The sequence below is a fragment of the Neltuma alba genome, unplaced genomic scaffold (genome assembly GCF_004799145.2).
Source record: "Neltuma alba isolate B1F8T4 unplaced genomic scaffold, ASM479914v2 tig00000931_pilon, whole genome shotgun sequence".
Lineage (NCBI taxonomy): Eukaryota > Viridiplantae > Streptophyta > Magnoliopsida > Fabales > Fabaceae > Neltuma > Neltuma alba.
In genome coordinates this window covers 162,797-174,141 of record NW_021632261.1, presented here as the reverse complement: position 1 = coordinate 174,141, position 11,345 = coordinate 162,797, and the positions used below count along the sequence as shown (strand labels likewise).

Here is an 11,345-nt window from a genome sequence, read left to right as displayed (position 1 = left end):
ATTACTTAGTGTTATCAATAAATGCAAAACCAATGCACGTACATAACTTAAGTCTTACAGATATGGAGGACACCCAACGAAGGACCAACCCAGCCCACAGATTGAACGATTGATTAATTTAGTGAATATCATACTACCGCCGGATGCAGTTGTGTATTTCTTTATTGGTGCACATCCACCGTTTTCCCCTGCCCCAACAAATCTCACATTATTTATTCACTTCCCACTTGTCCAAGTGCACTCAATATCCTTCAAATTGCTTTATCATATCCTAAACGGACAATCGTTATGAGTAAATGAACGTGTTGCCCACGCGCTTTCCCTTATTTTATTCTTCAAACTTCAATTTCATTATTATTTCTACTTTCATTCTTGTCTCACAAGTAGCCATCTCATCTTTGGAAAATATATCTTCCAACTTTCAGCTGGACCCGGGTCTTCAGTCTTACCAACATTTTTTCTATCTTTTCTCGTACGTTCAACCCAATTCATGCACACAGAAACTTCCTACAAACATATACCAGTTCATTTTTATTTGAATAAAAAGTAAATCTAGTTTATTTTATTCCTCCCCTGAAATGATCATTCTAGACTTTCCTTCCCCTCTTTCTTAGAGCATATAGATTCTTTTCACACTAGCACTATAAATTGGTCCTCTTTTTTCTGTCCTTCTGTGTCTCGATCTATATATTGAACCGTCTTTACATATTTTTTTAGCACCAGTTGGTGATAGATTATCATGTCAAAACCCCTGTATTTCATTGCCGCTCTCTCCTTCTTCTGCCTCATGCGCAGTATTGTGGAAGTATCTTCTTCAATATGTTCCCCCTCTGCTGGTTGCGGTAATGGAGTTCCCATTCGGTATCCTTTCTGGGTGAACAACAATTCCGCCCAAGAATACTGCGGTTACCCTCATTTTGGTCTCAAATGCTCCGAACATGGCCGACCCATCATCAGTCTTCCAAACGACAAATACTATGTCACAGATATAAACTACGATGATGATACAGTAACACTTGTGGACACGGATGTGGTGGACCAAACCTGCCCCAGAGCACGCTACAATGTTAGCTTAGAAAACCTCCCACTGAGTGTTAATAATCAGCTGAATATGAACCTGACTTTCTACTTCAATTGCAGCGTATCTAATAAAGTCAATAATCTTCCTTCCGACCCCATACGGTGCTTGAAAAATGAAGGATCGAAGCAGTCATATGTCGAGACGACGCCGTGGGACACATATGGGCTGAATATAGAATGTGCGGAGAAGGTGGTGGTAGTAGTGGCGAAGCAGGGACAGATCAGTAGTGATACCTTGGCAACTGGGTTTCGTGAAGTTATGAGCAAGGGCTTTGTGCTTGATTGGCGGAGAGCCATGGATTGCTCTGAGTGTGAGATATCTGGAGGACTTTGTGGGCAAAATCCAACCAATCATAAGACGCTATGCTTTTGCGGGGATGGCAGTATCGCAACCAAAAGCTGCAGCAAAGGTAACTTCTCTTTCTTGTAATTGATCCCATCTGCATCTCATATCTCTCTCTCTCTCTAATTTCCCGTTAGTGTCTTTGCACATAAATGAAGTGCGAGGCTTAAATTTCATATTAATAAGCAATTTATAGCAAGTAGTTTTCAGCAGTCTGTTGTTGATTTCACGGAGAATTTAGACCGTCATATCCTTGGTCTTTGATTTGAATAATCTCTCTCTCTCTCTCTTGCTCTCTTGTTGTTGTTGCATGCATGAATGAAATCTGCCATTAATTTGTATGCACATGGAATGAAAGGTAAATTATTAGCACTATTTCTTCTGACATGGTTTGCCCTGTGAAAACTATGGTAGTAGTTACGTGTAGATGATGAGGCGGTTTTGATGAAACTGTGCCTTAACATATAGGAAGCTCAACTTTCAAACTGACTAATGACTGGTACTATCGTAAGATTGAGTTTTCTAATTGGGACCACTCTGTGGCTAAGTTGTGTTCTGTAGTCTTGCCTGATCTCACGCGGCAGAGGAATTCTTTAGACATGTGGAGCCCAATTATTGACCTCATACATGTGAAAGCCCAAAACATCTGAGGCCCAAATAGAAACGACATAGCCCAATCGAGGCCCTATTGGAAAGAAACAAAAAAAAACGAAGGAATTGTTGGTGAGAAAAGAGCCATATTTTGATATTTTTAAAAGGACGACTAATAGATAAATGGGCAATTAGATGCCTTGACTCTTGACTATATGACTAATAAATAAGGAATATATAATGGTCAACAGTTTGAAATGACATTTGATGGACCGCTTGTATATAAAACTCGTTTTGTTTAATGTCTACCAACAAATGACACAGTATTTTATGTGGGAGATAATTGTTTCAAAATAATTAGTAACAGAGAGAACCCTTCATCTCTTCCATCAACCTTCGTCTTAAAATCACCCCTCGTGCTCTTTTTTTATTATTATTATTTGGTCATACGCCGTAATGTTATATAAAAGTCCAGTCTCATATATGGAATGGTCTAAGGTTCCACGTTTTCTGCGTCATTCATAATATTCGTATTAATCCAAACCAGTAGGTGTGAAGCTAATGGGTATATGAGCCGTCGTCTCCAATTCGTGTGCCCTTCAAGGAGTTAGAGCCATCTAGATTGAGCCTCATGAGGCCAATTACATGCAGGGTTTATAGTTTGACTTTGATTTAATTATATTCCCGTCATCGCTATTGGCCATTCAAACACAGAGCTCCGTTGCAATCATGCCGTACATGGGTCCTCCTAATTGTCTTCTTCCCTCTCAACTCCTCCTCTTCAAGACCTTCCTCTTCTTCATTCTCTTGTTCCCAGAATATTTCGCCATTGCTGATGAACGGTTCTTAGATTGCGAGCCGTTTAACTGCGGAAACTTCACCAACCTTAGTTATCCATTCTGGTTCGATTCACGGCCTGAGTATTGTGGGCATCCAAGCTTCAAGCTGGATTGTGAAGGAGACAATGTTACTATGAACATCGCGTCCCAGAATTTTCGTGTCATCGATGTCAATTCAACCACTAGAACTCTTAAAATAACAAGGATGGATTTGTGGGGCACTGACTGTCCGAACGAATTCAACAACATCACGTTGGGTTATGCTTTCTTCAACTACACTTCCAGTAATGTAAACTCTACCATATTATATGACTGTGAATTTTTAGACTACACGCCTCCTCCTGTGAATCTATCGACTAACATGACATTTGATTGCCCCGTAAATGGTAATCCTCGCAAAGCATACTTTATGCTGATCAGCGATAGATGGTTTAACTGGAGCGCTCTGGGATGCGGAATTAGTCTTACAGTTCCTGTTTTTGGGGAGGCAGCTAGAAGTTTCATGGAGGATCCTGTAGATCCTAGTCATGTTATAGGTCAAGGTTTTGAGGTTAAATGGGAACTAACAGAAGAAGTGCAGTGTGAAGATTGCAGAATTTCAGGTGGGAGATGTGGGTACGATGTAAGTTTTGGTAGATTCACATGTTTCTGTCCTAATCAAAGCTATGAACAACGTGGGTTATGTTTTCCTGATGACCCAGTAGAGGCACCAACACCAGAACCCTTGTTGCAGTCACAACAGAGTATGTTTTCTTCTTCCCTGTTTCACAAAACGATGATCCTATTTTGTTTTGGATGGTAGCGTTTGATTTTCTTAAACAGGTTAGGTAGCTTTGCCCTTTCATAGATTAAATTGAATTGGTTGGCTTAGCATATTATAATATGCAGAATAGGACTTTCAGGAAAAATAAATTAAGAAAGAAGAGGCAGCTATGTGTCAAATAATTATTGGGCATCACGTTTTAGGAAGCACGAAAATATGAACTTTATATCTTGACGATGTTGTTGCTGCTGTGTTTTTGTTAGTAGAGCTGCTAATTCAAATTTGATCTCATGGTCTAGCTCATTTACGCTTCCTAAATCTTAGGAATGAGATTGAATAAATAAAGATTTTAATCTAATCGAGCTAATTTTGTTATAGGAAGAGTAGTGTGTTTGTGTTATGATGAAAATGATGAAAGAGATGAGATTCAATACGGGTTTAGCATAATGTATTATGCAGAGCAGGATGTACATCTAGGAAAAAAGCTAAACTAAGCAACCAAGTTACATGGCATTGAAGATAGGAAAAAGTAAAAAATTCTGTTAGGTTTGAAATGAGTTTAGGTGCTCATCTAGAGATGAGCATTCAGAGCTCATCTTAACTGGATCATGCAGATGAGATTTAGATAGTCAAGATTTATTTTTTAAAATTTTTTATAAATAATTATTTTAATTCCGTTAGGTTCTGTCTCTTCTCCTCATCCTCTGTTTTCCTTTAACTGTCAGAATAATAAGTGACTAGACACTCTTATTCTCTAACGTAAGGAATCCCCATAATCGCATGCTTCCATGCACACTCTGCAACTCCTTCTTCTTCTACCTCTTGTTAACACCGACTCTGCCACGATCCCCGAGTTCAAAAGCTGATCACAGATATCGTACCCTTTCGGGGAGGAAACCGGTTCCATTACTGTGGGAGAGATGGTTTCGAAATCACGTGCGTATCTCCTAACATCGCTTCCATCCAACTTGGCTCTCAAAACTTCAGCTCGATCGATTTCAATCCCTCTCGTTTTATCGTCAAATAGTGTGAAAAGACATCCCAACCTGCGACAATTCTTCTTTCCGTTTCACCAACACTTCTTTGGACAGCACTCTGTTTCCTTTCGATCCAACCATTGTGAACATGACCATATTCTATGACTGTGCCCTTGGGTATTCCATCGGCTGGAGCAACATCACATGCAGGGATGATAGAGAAAAAGCTTGCTTTTTTGGGTCAATTTCTGTTGCCTCGATTCCCAGAACTTGTTCAACACTGTCGGGTTCAACTTCAGGAGCCGGTTACATGGAGTGTCATTGTGGACCCTTTTGGTGGCATTGCATAGTTGAAGACTCCTTTGGATAACGTTTAATGTGCAGAATATTGCAGACTACAGCAACTGTAAAAAATGAATGGAATGGTTCTGCGACTTGCAAATCAGACGGACCTTGTGATTTGGCCTGTCCTGCTTTTGCAAGTATGGCTTCTTTCTCTGTTCGTTCTATTAGGCCATTGCTCTGCGACATGCAAATCAGTGTTCTGTTATTGTCATAGGCGTTTTTGATTTGTTACATCTTTAGAGATCACTTAGAAAAACTCCTTGCTAGTTTCCAACAGAGAATCATAGATTTTCGAGTACTCTCCACGAACAAGAGTTAATGATGTCACTAAGGAGACTCTCTGAGGCACTCATGATTCATTCTTAGGAAGTTAGATTTTTCTGTATTTTATTTCAGTTCATTCACTTTCACATTGTTAATTAAGCCTTTAGCTTGTTTGATAGGAATATTTGATAGTTGAAGTCTTAACAAAATTGAAAGTTATTAGTCAAATACAGTACCCAATCCATGATGAAACAAACCAAAGGCTTGGTCGCCCTGTTTGCTCTTATATGATTTATCTGCTATAGTACCCAGCTCGTTTTTATTTACCAGTAATCCAACTTTTCTTAGATGTAGTACGCTCAAATTAAATTTTAATGAGGTAGCTTTAATTATCGATTTGAAAATTTATCATATTTTATACCAAAACAGTATCTACATCTACAGTCAACCTTAAAACCTTTGAACAGGGAAAAGAAAAAAGTTTTTAATAGGAAAAAAATAGAAATATAAAACCACACATGTAGGAAAGAGAAAACCTAATCATTTACAACTGGAAATTTCCCCAATGTGACCATATTTAAATATGACTCCTTAGTGAATTATAAAAGAAGCCTGCAAATCCGACTGGTCACAAACAGGAACGCAAGGCGCCTTCCTCATGGGCTCGATATGCGCGAGGAGATTATGGCCGATAAGATACCCTGAGTTAGCGATACCTTCCTACTCAAAAAAAAAAGAAAGAGAAGTGAAAGGGAGAGAGAGTATGAGTTGGAGACAAAATAAATAGGGGTAAAATAGGAAATCAATACAAAAAAATAGAGACAACTTTTAAGTGTTTTTATATATGAGAACATGCTATAAGCATCAAATGTCTCTTATAATAAGAAACTCTCCCGGTATGCGCCTCTTCACCTCCTCTCATTTTTTATGATTTCAGTGTGCATTCATTACTTCCCAAATTCATACTTAGCTATGCTATGCTTGAGGCTGTGATTGTTGCGTCTTAATTATTAGTACAGAGATGCCTTCATTCAAATTGATTGCCTTCAATTGGATAAAAGGGGATAGACGCCCAAGCGGCTTGTTTCCAGTAAAACTCAATAAAATGGAATCCATCTTCTCTTGCGCTTATGCTTTAACTTTTCTTGGGACGATCAAGTTTGACACCTTCAGCATCCTTGGTTCCTGATGAGGTCTTCTAGCAATCCTCCATCGCTTCTTTTCTTTCACCCCGAGAATGGCCGAACTTTTCTAGGCGGGGTCGTGCCAGAGTGGCCGGTAATAGATTTATGAAAATCAAAATAATACTTTCCCATTCTCCAAAAAAACAAGGTGTTTAAAAACTTTAAAAACTGATGTTGGCAAATTTTTTCCCCCAAAAATTAGTTTTTTTCTGGAGAAGTTAAAATTAATATAGTTGCTTTCTAGATTATTGATGCGTTTTAGAATTATAAATTGTTAGCTTTTTAGATATGATAAGAGCATTGGAGACTTGTAATGTTAAAAAATAAATAATGGTTTTTAAAATTATTCATCATAATTTTATAAATTTTCAACAATAATTTTATTTTTAATAAAATTTATTTTAAAACTATTTAATTATTTTTTCATATAAATCCTAAATCTCATTTTTATCGCAAGTTTATTTCATAGAGAGTTTTATTTTGCACTTCAATTTTTCCAGTAACAAATCATGTGATGCCATAATTAATTTGAGTTCAAATGGGATGAAACTCTTCCAAGCATGTGTATAATTTGAATGGGTCAAGGAACGTAACCCACATTCTATTTACTTCTCAGCAGGGTTGGTTTGACTTTTCTTTTCAAAGATTCTTTCTACTCTCTCTCTCTCTCTCTCTCTCTCTCTCTGTGCGTGTTTTCCCTTGGTAATAAATTTCTAATAATTTTTGTTCAACATTCATGCTTGAGTTTGAATACTAATTGTCAGATGGCGTCTACCGCGGAACATGCATGTTTCTTCACTGTGTTGTGCATAAATTATGGACAAATTTTCTTGATGAGAAACTTAGGGTCATCGCTAATAAAATAGCTTTAAGACGTCCATTCCAAGTAAAGAAAATGACTTGTCCAGGCTAGATTACTGAACGAGGGCAATTATTGGTCTGGAAACTGCTAAATACTGAGGGTATTTTGGACATTTTAGACGTCAACCAAGTAGTTTCATTGACTTGCAAGTCATCGTCTTCCGCGTTTCCAGTCCAACACGTCTTCCTTATCTTGCAACACGGCCAAATAGTTAACTTAGTTGGGATGCGGAGTGGGGCTATCCAAAGAAACAATAGTGAAGAGGGCAATTTAGGTTCTGCCTGCCACCATTATTGATGATAATGGCCACATCGCTCCTACTGTTTCTTCTCTGTATGGTCTAACTTCAACCGCATCAGATGGGGCCTCCATACTTATATTGCAACTTTGCAAGATAATGAATATAGTTTGCAGTGAGGATTTTTAATTGGTCCTTGCTGGTCCCTTCCACCAGAAAGAATGAAGAAAACCTTGACAAGTCCACAAAGATGCTAAGAAGTTCAGGAAAACATATATACAAGATGATCTACTAGGTCTGGTCCTTAATATAGAAGTTAGATAATTAATTTACGAATATTAAGAAAATTATATTAGTTATTATAATTAATAAATATTGTCTTTTTTAAAATACCTTTATTATTGATATTCATTAGAATAGAAACCTTTTAACATATACAATTACCATTATGAGACTACTTTAAAAAAATGAATAAATATGGGAGACAAAATAAATTAGGGTCTTATAATCAAATTAAATCGTTAACTAACTCTTATATTTAAGATCAGAAATAATATTATTTAGCACCCTGATATCGATTAAAGACCTGTCCATATCTTATCGATTAAAGAAGCTTTCCTGCAAAAGCTTCTTTAATCGACAAGATAAAAATGTGTTAGGAAAAATGCCATCCCTTCTCTCAAGGATAATTACAACTTTATTCAATTTCTAGTTATCTAGGACCCCGAGATGTCTTTTTCTAACAATTATACCAAAGAACCTATTGATTCCCCCACTTGCGAAGTAGGTTTTGTAAGAGATGTCAATCATCGTTTTTTTTGGCCCCCCTTTCTTGCAGCTTTCACAAGGAGACACTGTATCGTAAAAACTATTCCCATAAGTGCCAGCTCATGACTGATGTGATCAATGTGTGAATATATGGTATTAATAATTAAACTAGCTTGTCGAGCTACAGCTGAAATTTTAAACTTGGCGTTTACTTTGAAATGGATTGCACCTGACCTGATTTGATTTTCGATACTGTAAAAAGTAGTAGACGCTGTGGTTTTCTTAAATATAAATTCTGCTGCTTCTATGAGGATACAACTCATCTCAAAAGTTAGTGGTAAATGTTAATGCATTCATCTGCATGTCATAATTTCCCATTGCTAAATTGGATAACTTTTTTATCTCTGTATCCTTTGTTTTGTTCTTTCTTAATATGCAGATTCTAGCTAGTATTTAACCCCACTTTGCTTTCTTTGTGTGTTATTGCTGGAACAGGACATTCAATAAGAAATAAAGTCATTGTAGGTAATAGATCTGCTTTTTGTTCTTTTCTTAACATGCTTTGTGTTTCGCTATAGTAGTTTCTTTGACAATTACATTAACTGAAAGTCATTACCATTCTGTATCCCAGGTGGCGTCACTGCTGCAGTCGTTGTGCTTGTCATGCTCACTCTCTTTTATTTCTATCAACGTCGAAAGAAGACCGGTTATGCAAAGTCATGCATACAATCACGTACTGCTTCTTCTGTTTCCTCCATGAAGATAGAGGATCCTGAGATTAATGCAAGTAAATATTTTGGGGTCCTTGTCTTCACATACAGTGAACTTGAAGAGGCCACTAACAATTTCGATTCAGCTAGAGAACTTGGAGATGGAGGTTTCGGAACAGTATACTTTGGTAATACTGCGAATTTAGTCCCTCTAGAATCCTGACATTTCATAACTGTCAGTACACTTTCCTTAATCTTATGATGTATCATGTCCAGGTAAACTTCGGGACGGCCGTTATGTTGCAGTGAAGCGACTGTATGAGAACAATTACAAGAGAGTACAACAATTTATAAACGAAGTTCAGATCCTGACACGCTTGCGTCATACACACCTTGTGTCCCTCTATGGCTGCACTTCTAGGCACAGTCGCGAACTCCTTCTTGTATATGAGTACATTCCTAATGGAACAGTCGCGGATCATCTTCATGGCGATCGAGCAAAGCCAGGCTCACTGCCTTGGAATATCAGACTGAACATAGCTATTGAAACTGCAAGTGCTTTGGCATACCTTCATGCCTCAGACATCATCCATCGAGACGTCAAAACCAACAACATCCTCCTGGACAACCATTTTGTTGTTAAAGTTGCAGACTTTGGATTGTCCCGTCTCTTCCCAGAAGATGTCACCCATCTTTCCACAGCCCCACAAGGAACTCCAGGCTACGTTGACCCAGAGTACCATGACTGTTATAAGCTCACGACAAAAGTGACGTGTATAGCTTTGGTGTGGTTTTGATTGAGCTGATATCATCATTGCCAGCTGTGGACATCACACGTCATCGACACGAGATCAATCTGTCCACCATGGCAATCAACAAGATCCAGAACCGGGCACTGCATGAGCTGGTGGATCCTACGCTTGGGTTTGAGTCGGATCAAAAGGTGAGGAAGATGATTAATGCTGTGGCAGAGCTGGCATTTCAGTGTTTGCAGAATTTGAAGGATATGAGACCTTCAATGGAGGAAGTTCTCGAGATGCTGAGGGATATAGAGAGTGATGGGAAGCATAGGAGCAAGCCGGAGGTGATGGATATTTCTGCCGATCATGTTGGGTTGCTCAAGAATGATCTGCCTCCGCCTTCACTTGATTCTAATTTGGCAAGCAAGTCTACAACTTCAAATTCTAGCAATTGAGTGGTGATCTTCTCTCTTGCTCATCTCAGCAAGTTATCCATCATTTGTGGCAGTAGTAGCAGCTAATCTTCCTATTCTCAGTCTCAAGTTTCTTTCACCCGCCAGAGTGGATAGCTAGGAGAGGATAGGCGTATAGAAAGATAAAAGTTTCCCTGTTTATAATTTTGATCTGTGAAGGAGTTGGTTTTAAATAAATCCTCATCCCCCTCCTATTTTGATCTATTTTGAGATTATAGTGGAAATATAATTTTAAGCACACCCAATGTGTTAATCCCAAAAAATAAAATAAAATAACCCCAGTGAAGAATGAAATAATGCCAACAAATCCGGCTTTACAGAGTTATCTCATAAAATCATATAATCCTCCAAGTTCTAATCTTACAGGGGAAGACATGACAGCCTTTGGATACGCTTCTAGTGAACCTCAACTTCCTTTAAAAACACGAACATAGAGAGAGTGTTAGGATTGTTTTTGGAAAATTAGGGAAATAGGAAAAGATGCTTTTGCGGGTCAGAACCTTGACTTTCTATTTTGGAGAAAGGGGTGGAAAATTAGGGTGGCTGTAGGGTGACCAAGGTCAAAGGCTATGAAGGGTTGTTTTTGATAATGGGAAAGTCACCTTTTTGAGTCTATAAATCAGTTCCTTCATTCAGCAGGAGGTGTGGAGAATTTGGAATTGAATTTGGCCTCGGGGAAAGATCATGGAAAATCCTGTAGATCCTAGTCATATTATAGGTCAAGGTTTTGAGGTTATATGGGAACTAACAGAAGAAGGGCAGTGTGAAGATTGCAGAATTTCAGGTGGGAGATGTGGGTACGATGTAAGTTTTGGTAGATTCACATGTTTCTGTCCTAATCAAAGCTATGAACAACATGGGTTTTGTTTTCCTGATGACCCAGTAGAGGCACGAACACCAGAACCCTTGTTGCAGCCACAGCAGAGTATGTTTTCTACTTCCCAGCTTCACAAAATGATGATCCTAATTTGTTTTGGATGGTAGCGTTTGATTTTCTTAAACAGGTTAGGTGGCTTTCCCCTTCCAGAGATTAATTGAATTGGTTGGTTTAGCATATTATAATATGCAGAATAGGACATTTAGGAAAAATAAATTAAGGAAGAAGAGGCAGCTCTGTGTTAAATAATTATCGGGCATCACGTTTTAGGAAGCACCAAAATATGAACTT

The 11,345-nt window shown here is 38.2% G+C and overlaps 1 pseudogene; it reads left to right on the top strand.

The window, feature by feature from the left end:
- The first annotated feature begins 814 nt into the window (after positions 1 to 814).
- On the top strand, positions 815 to 10,350 carry LOC114748686 (LEAF RUST 10 DISEASE-RESISTANCE LOCUS RECEPTOR-LIKE PROTEIN KINASE-like 1.2; annotated as a pseudogene).
- Positions 10,351 to 11,345: the final 995 nt, after the last annotated feature.